Here is a 9444-nt window from a genome sequence, read left to right as displayed (position 1 = left end):
TAATGGTTACAACACTTTACACATAATTATTTAAAAAATCTTCCTCTAGAAAAGGAAAATACAAAGAATTACCCAAAGCCTTAAAGTTGATTATTTTTACATTCCTCTATCTCATAAAAATATAAATAATATAAATTTAATTTTATTTCAAAGTATAACTATAAAAATAAAACTTATTTAAAGTATTGTAAGCACTACACTTATCAATTGAAAGATTAATGCACGGAAAATACGATTTTTCTGAGGTATTTAAAAATTTTGCTAGATACAGATCTGAAAATAATTTTAATGGACTAGCAACATAATTTTATGAGTAAGTAAGTTTTCATATCTATATAATCAAACAATTATTTAGAATAGAATTTTTTGATATTCTATGTTTTGTTATAAAAGGATAAAATGTGAAATCATTCTATTGAAATCTTATTCAAATACGTAAATAAACAATTTCATAATCTGAGATCGTCGCGTTCAATTGTCAATCGCATAAAGATAAAATACAAATATATATGTAACTCTATAAGAATCTATAAATATCAATGCACAAGTATGTACATGGCTCCATAAATCGTTCGTTCGACGTTCATTGAGAGCCCTTCGCGCGTTCACAAGTGGAGAATGGAAGCGCAACTTTTTCTACTTACCTGTCTATCGTCTGCGTGCGTTTAAAAGGCCATTTCGAGCACTCCTCAGCAATTGATAAACGAACCGGTCATATATCTGTGTGGGCAAAGGTAGGTATACTTATTATATGTTCTCTCTTGTAATCCAAAAAATATTTGATTACAAATCTCGTAATATTATAGCCATCCATACGATTAATAAGCATCATACATTATGTGATTATATCGCTGTATTTATTCAAGAGTGTATTCATGTCTATGATGATCTACGTCTAAATTATGACAATAATATACGATTAGACACAGAAAAGAAACGTTGATAAATTATTGATTTTCTTTTTTATCTTTAAAAGTAGAAAGAGAGAAGAGGAAGAAGGAAAGAGAGAGAGAGAGAGACATATGGAAAGAGGAAATTTCTGATAAATAATATAAATATATAGCTTTATGTTCAATTCTACAAATATTTTGAGACTGCAAACATGTCTCGCATTTGATACGCCTCGGCTGTGAAAATTAAGAGTTTTTGTAAAAGGACATGCGAAAGGAAACGATATTCCACCCACGCAACTGAATTGGAACGCATGCTTGCGAAATACAGAGAGAACGAGATAGAAAGAGAAAGAGAGAGAGAGAGAGAGAGAGAGAGAGAGAGAGAGAGAGAGAGAGAGAGAGAGAAAGGGAAAAGAGAAAGCAAGAAGAAACGAGCGAATATGCGAGATTCAACAAGTGCACCCGCGCTGATAAATGAGTCACCGAGAGAAACAAACGGCGAAATAAAATATTGGCGTGGGTCCGGCCGAATTGGAGATATCGAAAAAAAAAAGTATCTATCATGCGTGATTCAACGCCTGCATAACTGAGAAACCAGGTTTCCGCGGCGTAAACAACCGAAAGGTAAATAAAGATATAATTGATACCGATTGCGATGCGACGTACAACGCGTGTAAAACACTTTATCATCGCACACACTATAAAAAAGATGCATTGGAGCACTTCAGTCGGTATATAGAGGCGCAGAAGATAATAAATTAAGTTCTCATCGTTTGCGAAAAATTTAATTATCTCTTGATGTGACAAAGACGAGTCGTTGATTTAAAAAAATAAGAAAACAAATTTTTATTTTAATCTAATTTAAAAAATAAGAACGTCTCTCTGCCGTTATTAGTTTTATTGTTTGGGAGTAAACGCGATTTCTTCAAAATATATGTAAATCTTCAAATTAATTAAAATATATAAATCGAGATTAGCAAAAATTAATAGTTAGAAAGGTCAAAAACACGAGCAACGTTTATTAGATTTTCAAAAATAAACTAGTTTATTATTATATAACATACATTAAGAATTAAACTAGTTTTTTATTTATAAATTAATCATTCATGTTTTTAATATATTATATCTTTCTTTCCAATGTTTAATTTTTTGTAAATGGACTGAAGAAGACTTAACATAGTCGAAACGCTTCATTAATTTATAGATAAAAAACTAATTTAATAATTTAATTCTTAATGTATATTGTAATAAATTAGTTTATTTTTAAAGATAAACGTGCTTGTGTTTTTTGACATTTCTTTAATTTACAAGTTAGAATATAATATATATGTGTGTAAAGCAAAAGTCACACATTTATTTTTAATCACAGATGAAAAGATTAATTACATAACATGGCGTTTGTTTTGACATGAGGCATCATGGTTGTAAAATCGTAAATCATTGAAAATTCTTGAAGATTTTAGTAATTTAAACGTTATCAGGACAAATAGATAAAACCGGATCAGTTAACTCTAAAAATGCAACGAGTTTTCGAAACGACTGCATTCCAGTGCGTTAAACACTGTTAAAACACAATCTTCAACAAAAACGCATCATGACGATGCGCTTCTTGGTTGCGATAACGTCGCACACGAGTCAATAGATGCAAAGGGTGTCTCAGAATTATCTCACTTTCACTTCTGTTCTATTCTAGAAATTAAATAAGAGAACTGATGAATAGTTCCAACATAATAATAAAATACGATTCTATTTTATTTTTATAAAGTCATTTAAGGCACACGAAAAGTGTAAAGAGAGCAGTAAGACATAAATAGTAAGCGAATTGACCAATTACAGTAGAAATTTAAGGCAACAATGTAAGCAGAAACAAATCTAAAAAAATCTTGGTTTGCTTTGACTGTTTTCGTCTTATTTTTTAAGTTTTTTTTTGTGTATGCCATAATCTTCATAGTTACATTAATTAAAAATATATGTGAAGAATTTAAACTTATTGTTTAACAACACTGAGAGAAATATCTGATATGAATAATCATTATTTTGTTATTATGTGAATTACATTAAGAAGTTTCTTATTTTTTTTTTTACGTATTTTTTACTTATTTTTATTTTATTTTTTTAGAATAAGACAATTTAAAAATTGTCTTATTCTAAAAATCGAATTTAGAATAACCATTTTGATTGGAACATTATTTTTTAATTAAAAAATAAGAAAGTTTTTTGTACTTTACATATCAACAAAATAATGATGTTATTCATATCAAATTTATTTCTCTTAGTAAAGTTTGCGGAGTTTCATTTTGTCGCTTCAGCTGCGTGTAACTCATTTCTTTTAATTTTGCGAATTAATTCGTTTTTGCATAATGTCAATTAAAATAATATATTACTACCAGCCTTTGAGCGCTGCGCGAGACAATAACTTTGTGTTGTCCCGCAGGAATTCCTTAAGGCCGCCGCCGAGACCGACAGGTGCGCGCAAAGGTGTTATACAAGAAAGAAAGAAGAAAGAAGAAAATTCGTTACACCTGCGTGTTACCACTTCAAGGTTCTCATACGATACGAAGGTGTCACGCTCAGGTTGCGCGATTTCGTCTAACATTATGCGCTAAACGGTAGCAACATAACGCTTCGTTGACGCTGGCTTACGTAAGAATGAACGCCAAGAGAGCTCGCTTTATCTTAGCAAACGTCAAAAGTCCAGACATGACGTCGGCCACGAACTCTTAATACGGACATTCCGAGGACAACGAAAATTCCATGGATATTTCCATCTCACCCGAAAGTTCCATACTCGAAAGCCCATCTCTCTCTCTAGGATCCTCACGAGTCTCGCGATCTTTTCTGTCAGATCTCAAATGAGTCTGATAAATCGTTCGGACACATGCACGAAATTATCCGAACGTTGGTGTCATCTCGAAATTATTTGGATCTCGGAAGTTTTTTGAGTTTTGCCATATTATTGCGGAGCAAATCAGGAGTAATAAATTTCATCAACTTACTATTCATAGCTTGAATGAAATCGATAGTTGGAAAGAGCACGTTCGAGAGACGGAAGACAGATAAATATCAGCGTGTCAAATTAAACATGAGAATTATGACAGCGCTAAAGGACTTTCGATTTCCGATCATTTCCACAATCTCGAATTTCACCAGGGAATTAAATCGCAAATTTAATATTTGATTGCTTGAGGATAGCATAGGGAATATGATCACAGATATTTCAATTACTTATTCGATGTTCATGAAGTCAAATTGAAGATTGATGTGACACTTCCTATCAAGCGACCTAATATTAAGCGCTTAATATCAACTAAATTAAAATATTAAGAATTACAGAAATAAAGACATCGTAAAGATTCTCCCAAACTTTTAGCTAACAACGATAATTACTAATTATCAAATTTCGACATTATATTCTATCAAAGATTTATATATATTTTTCTGTCCTTTCTTTTTTTATAATTTCAAACATTTTTTTAAATCCAATTTGTAAGTGCACGTAACAAAATTATTATTATTATTATTATTATTATTTGAGATTTCTTAACAACGTTCTGAAGCAATGAAATCTAAAACTAGAAACTTTCTGCAATCGTTATCTCTGATTCGTTGAACTTCCGTACTCGCTTTGCTCGTACAACTCGCTCGTATTCCTACACGCGTGACGGGCTTTTCACGTTATCACGTATGCGATTTGCTTCCGGGAGAATCTCTGGAGAGGTATCGTGCATACGAGGCAATCATGCGTGGCAGTATAATCGCCGGGAGTATTGCCGTTACGTCGAACCATATAATCCTTCGAGTTGAAATGAGAGGTCGCGTGATAACCGACGATTACACAAATGACGATATTGTAACCAAGTGTGATATATGTAACTGTGTTTTTCTAAAAATTTAAAATATCTTTCCATTTAATACATCGTTATCTCATCTTTCTTTTTTCTTTATCTCCGCAGTACGTATCGCCGTGTGAAGAGTAGAGGAGAGTGCAAGATATGAGAAACATAAATGAGATAATAGAATTCTAAATTTAATTCTTTTTTTTTTATATTTTCACGACCAATGCACGAGACTATCCTCGTCGTAATATCAGAAATATCGTGACACCGACGGCGACATTTCGATGAATCGGCATGGCCGATAAATCCAGTCGGCGACGACGACTTTTCCATCAGCTCTGACCTCCTGCACGCGCATGCGATCTTGCTTTTGCGATCGGATTTCTGCTGTGCCTTGCTCGGTCGTTTCACAATATTGCGTCGCGTCGTTATTTGCAACGTGCATGTTATACCAAACATATTTGATGAAATCTATTTCGCAAACGAGCCGTTCATTGCCTTTTCAAGCGAAAGAGGATCTACTCGACGGGAAATACAAAGAGGTATATAATATTTAAACATTTAGATAAAGATAAGCGAGAATTCGATATTTAGCAGCGTGTGAATATTTTAGTAAGGAAAAAAACAAATGCTAAGATCTGTTTGTGCATTACTAGAATTTTCAATGCATATATACATTTGAGTTTAGATGCAATACGGTCGGTATTACTTTTCAATGAAATCCCTCTCTTTCTCCTTGAAAACTTAGAAGGGCGCAGATGTATCCTTGTCGTTGTATTCCGCTGCATGACCCTTTACGCTGAATCGCTCATCGAGGCGTTCATATCGAACGGAGTACCTCGTCCGGCCGAGAGAGGCTGTTCGTCTGGTCTATTAAGTGTCCCGAGAACATCATCCTTCTCCATCCGCGCGCGCCAGCTGGTCGCGATCGAGGCGTTAATGAAATCCTCGCGGCACGGTTAACACAGTGACCTTAAGTAAAACGTCCTCGCTCGCCGTTGCGCCTTTGACCCTCGCCGCAAACGGCGCCGAGCGCTCGAATCCTTCAAAGGAAAGAAAAAAAAAAGCGAGAACGTTGATAGCACGAAAACTTCGACTTCCCAAAAAGATTATTTCGTTGAAATTTCGCATATATACCGCGCAAAAAGAAAAAGTTTTTATCTCGAAAGAAATTATAAAGAAATTATACATGTCGTGCATATGATTGCCATTTTTTAACTAAATATAATATAATGTTTCATTGAAAATGAACGGCTTTCCTGTCGGAGATCGATTGCTATTGTCAAAACGTTTACTGTTTTGTAGTTATGTAAAAAAAGATCATAAATCTGATTCTTCATAAATTCTTCTCATAGAGACCTTTTAATAAAATCTGACTACGAGCGATTTTGTCAACGTTCTACGAGAGAGAAAGATATACAGTGAGAGCAAAAAGTATTCGTGCAAGGAAATTTGTTATAAAAAAGTCTTATTTGTAAAAAATAAACATTAGTCATTCTATACAATAAATATATTCTGTTCTAACATAGACAAACTTCACATGTGTTCCTGAATTTAGAAACCAAATTTCTCGACTGTATGAATACTTTTTGAGCATCCGAACAATAAAATTTTTAATTTTGGCTTATTTTTCAGATGATATATTTTCTATAATTAATGCACATCTTTTTGGTATAATTTTAAGAAACATACAATCCATTCTTTATGAATAAATTGTTAATTATCCAGCAAGAAATGAATTGTCAATTAAATGTCGATATTGAATTATTGAAATTATCGTATCGATATCGATTCGACGTCAATTTGATGATTTATTTTTCATCAGATAATATTTACTTTTTAAAAATAAATATTTAAAAAAAATATTTTCTCTGTACTTTTGCACTCACTGTATATGTATAATTTTTCTCTGCAATGTATAATATATATACCATCTCACTCTAACTTATACTGTGTGTTTCATCCTTTAATTAAAATTGAAGGGTAAAACAATATAACTTAGAATGAGATAGTATATATATAAGAAATCATATATCTTTCTCTCTTCTAAACTTTGATCTAAGGACTTTGATCTAAGGACTTCTCTTTCAGAGATTTCTTTTCAAAATCAGAAGAAAATGACATGGGCTTAACAAAGGCCTTAAAATTAAGATCAGAAACCGAAAAAATTTCTTCCTCCATTACTCAAAGAGTCGAAACTCTCATTATTTGAAAAATCGGAATCTCCGGAATCTTTGTTGAAAACTTGAGAGATAGCACCGTGATTATAAGGTACAATAATTGTTTCATAATGAAGTTTTGTACTTTATTTTCTTTATATTTCAACTTGCTCGCGACTTTTGATGACGGAAATGAAGATTGTGAAATATGACTCGACGATATTCTCGCAATGCTCTTCAGCGCTTTTATGCACTACAGAATGTCGATGACGTGTTCGCGTGATATAGACGAATCTTGCTTGACATTGCGTATTTCTTACACGCAATCTATAAATTGGGTTTGCAGCAAGAAGATACCAAAAATTTGACGGACGTAGGTGAATAAAAATTATAAAATTCATTTCAGAAAAAAGTAACGGTTAAATGAAAATTTGCAGATATCCAAATACATACAATTTATTTCACGAAAAAAATAAAAAAATATGAGCTCTAATGTGAGCCTTCGTCTCTCTCTCTCTCTCCCTCCCTCTCTCTCTCTCTCTCTCTCTCTCTCTCTCTCTCTCTCCCTCTCTTGTTCTTTTTTACGATACGAGTAATTCTTTTCATGATGAATACGTGTGCGTGTCTGCCATGTGACGAAGCGAATTCATAGTAGTGTGCCTTATAGAATACCTTACGTGAAATGACGTTGGGAAAAGAAAGAACAAGCCGGAATCACCGTAAGAGGAAGCAAGGAAAGAGAGAGGCCGACGGCTCGGCGCAGTAAGCGGCGAAGGAGAATAGCAGGGCGAAACGTGGCTGTGAAGCAGTTCGTGGAATGTCCCGTCATCTCGGGGGAACAACAATCCGGGCTTCTCCGGAACTCCGACGGGGGAAAGGCCTGAGGTTTCTTACTGCAACTGATTGTTGCCCGCCTCCGTCCATCCATTCGTTCGTTCGTTCGTTCATTCTCCCGTTGCTTACTTCGAGCTTGCTATTGCCGACTTTGCATCTTATTGGCGTCTTAACTCGGCATACGTCGTCGATGATCAATGATCATATAATAGTCAAGGCCGCTTTTTTTTTTCTTTTTACTGCATTACTGTAATACTGATCTCTACTATAGTGTATAAGTATAACTTTGGAAACTTTTGATAGTTAGTTCAGTTCCGAAAGCTTCTGTCGAAAGTTGTAAGTGTAGCGTTTTGAGACAAAAGTTAACAGCTGGTTTTCTCGAACAAAGTTATAGAATGTGCAACAATTATATTTGTGTTATAAGTAACTAGAAGTGAATCTGTATATAAAACTAAGAACGCTATCAATGGATACTGAAGAATTCTTCCTCAGGTAATTTTATGAAAAACATTGTTTGATTATCAAAATGTTTGAAATAAATCAGCGAATAATAATAATAGCAATAAATAATGAAGTGCAATCGAGCGAATAACTATACATGAAAAATTAAGAAAAAGAAGTAGAAAATATCACTCGGAAAACATTTAATATGAATTTATCTTATGATATATCCGCGAATCAATTTGATCTAGTTATTGTTTTAAAAATAAACTTTATCTCTCTTTTATGTGAATAAATTCGATCAGAGACATGTATTCACGTTGCTCGTATTATAATCCCGTACATATGAGAAAAATATGTAAATAAGAAGGTCAAAAGGAAAGAATAAAAATGTTCGTGTGTAAAGTGTGAAAATGTATCTGGAATAGGTCATGCACGCGAAGTTTAATTTTTTGACGCACTCCATTTTTTTCAAGTTAAATATATAGTAAAATAAAAATTCCCGGAAAGTAACATCATTAAACTTTCCTGCAATAAAAACGATTATAAATGTCAAAGTGCATATCTAGATCCATTTTCTTCTCAGAATGAACGATTCTCGTATAAAATTTTTTTCATCCCACGTAAGATTTCTTTGCTTCTCTAAAATTTCTCTTCTTTTTTAAATTGTTTTACTTTTTTAAAATGTTTTACTTTTTGTTCGCCAATTAATATTGCATTACCAATAAATAAAACATACCGCATTTTGCCGATTATGAGTTGATAGGTAAATGGTTCGATTGTTACGACTCGACGATACCATGAATGAAGTTCATTAAATGCCTTTTGCGAAAACGAACGAACTGGCGGGAGAGCGATGCTGTATCGGAATATATTCCGCCAATCATATAATTCGTAGCATTGAACTCGCGCTAATAGCGCCGCTCACAACCGCCACAATTTATATTCTTTCGCCTTAATTACCAGGCTCTCGCGATAACAACCATCCATCCTGGGCGAGCACACGTTGCGCGCCTCGTGCCAATTAATCCGCCTTTGTTGTCGCTCAATAATAATCACGCCGGCCGGCCTCGCTCGAAAGGGCCGTTCGTATCGGTGCAACTCGCTGCACCCTAAAGACCGACCGATTGACGCTCCATAACGGCCCGATAAATTCATATTCAGATTATATTTGTATTGTGTATCTGCATTTCGTTATCCCGTCACGCCCGTTCCACAACGGGACACGTTGCAGGATCGAACTGAAGTTCGGTCCACAAATACAATCGGGTCAAGTCCACT

At 34.1% G+C, this 9444-nt stretch overlaps 1 long non-coding RNA gene across 1 annotated transcript in view; it reads right to left on the bottom strand.

Annotated features, from left to right (window-relative positions):
* Positions 1–5370: 5370 nt before the first annotated feature.
* LOC108686014 overlaps positions 5371–9444 on the bottom strand; it is an 8306-nt gene continuing 4232 nt past the window's right edge. The window contains exon 2 of the long non-coding RNA XR_001931684.1: positions 5371–5772. This is a non-coding gene — a long non-coding RNA (uncharacterized LOC108686014). The remainder of the gene's footprint in view (positions 5773–9444) is intronic.

This window comes from Atta colombica, unplaced genomic scaffold (genome assembly GCF_001594045.1).
Source record: "Atta colombica isolate Treedump-2 unplaced genomic scaffold, Acol1.0 scaffold163, whole genome shotgun sequence".
NCBI lineage: Eukaryota > Metazoa > Arthropoda > Insecta > Hymenoptera > Formicidae > Atta > Atta colombica.
This window is presented reverse-complemented; position numbering and strand designations above follow the sequence as displayed.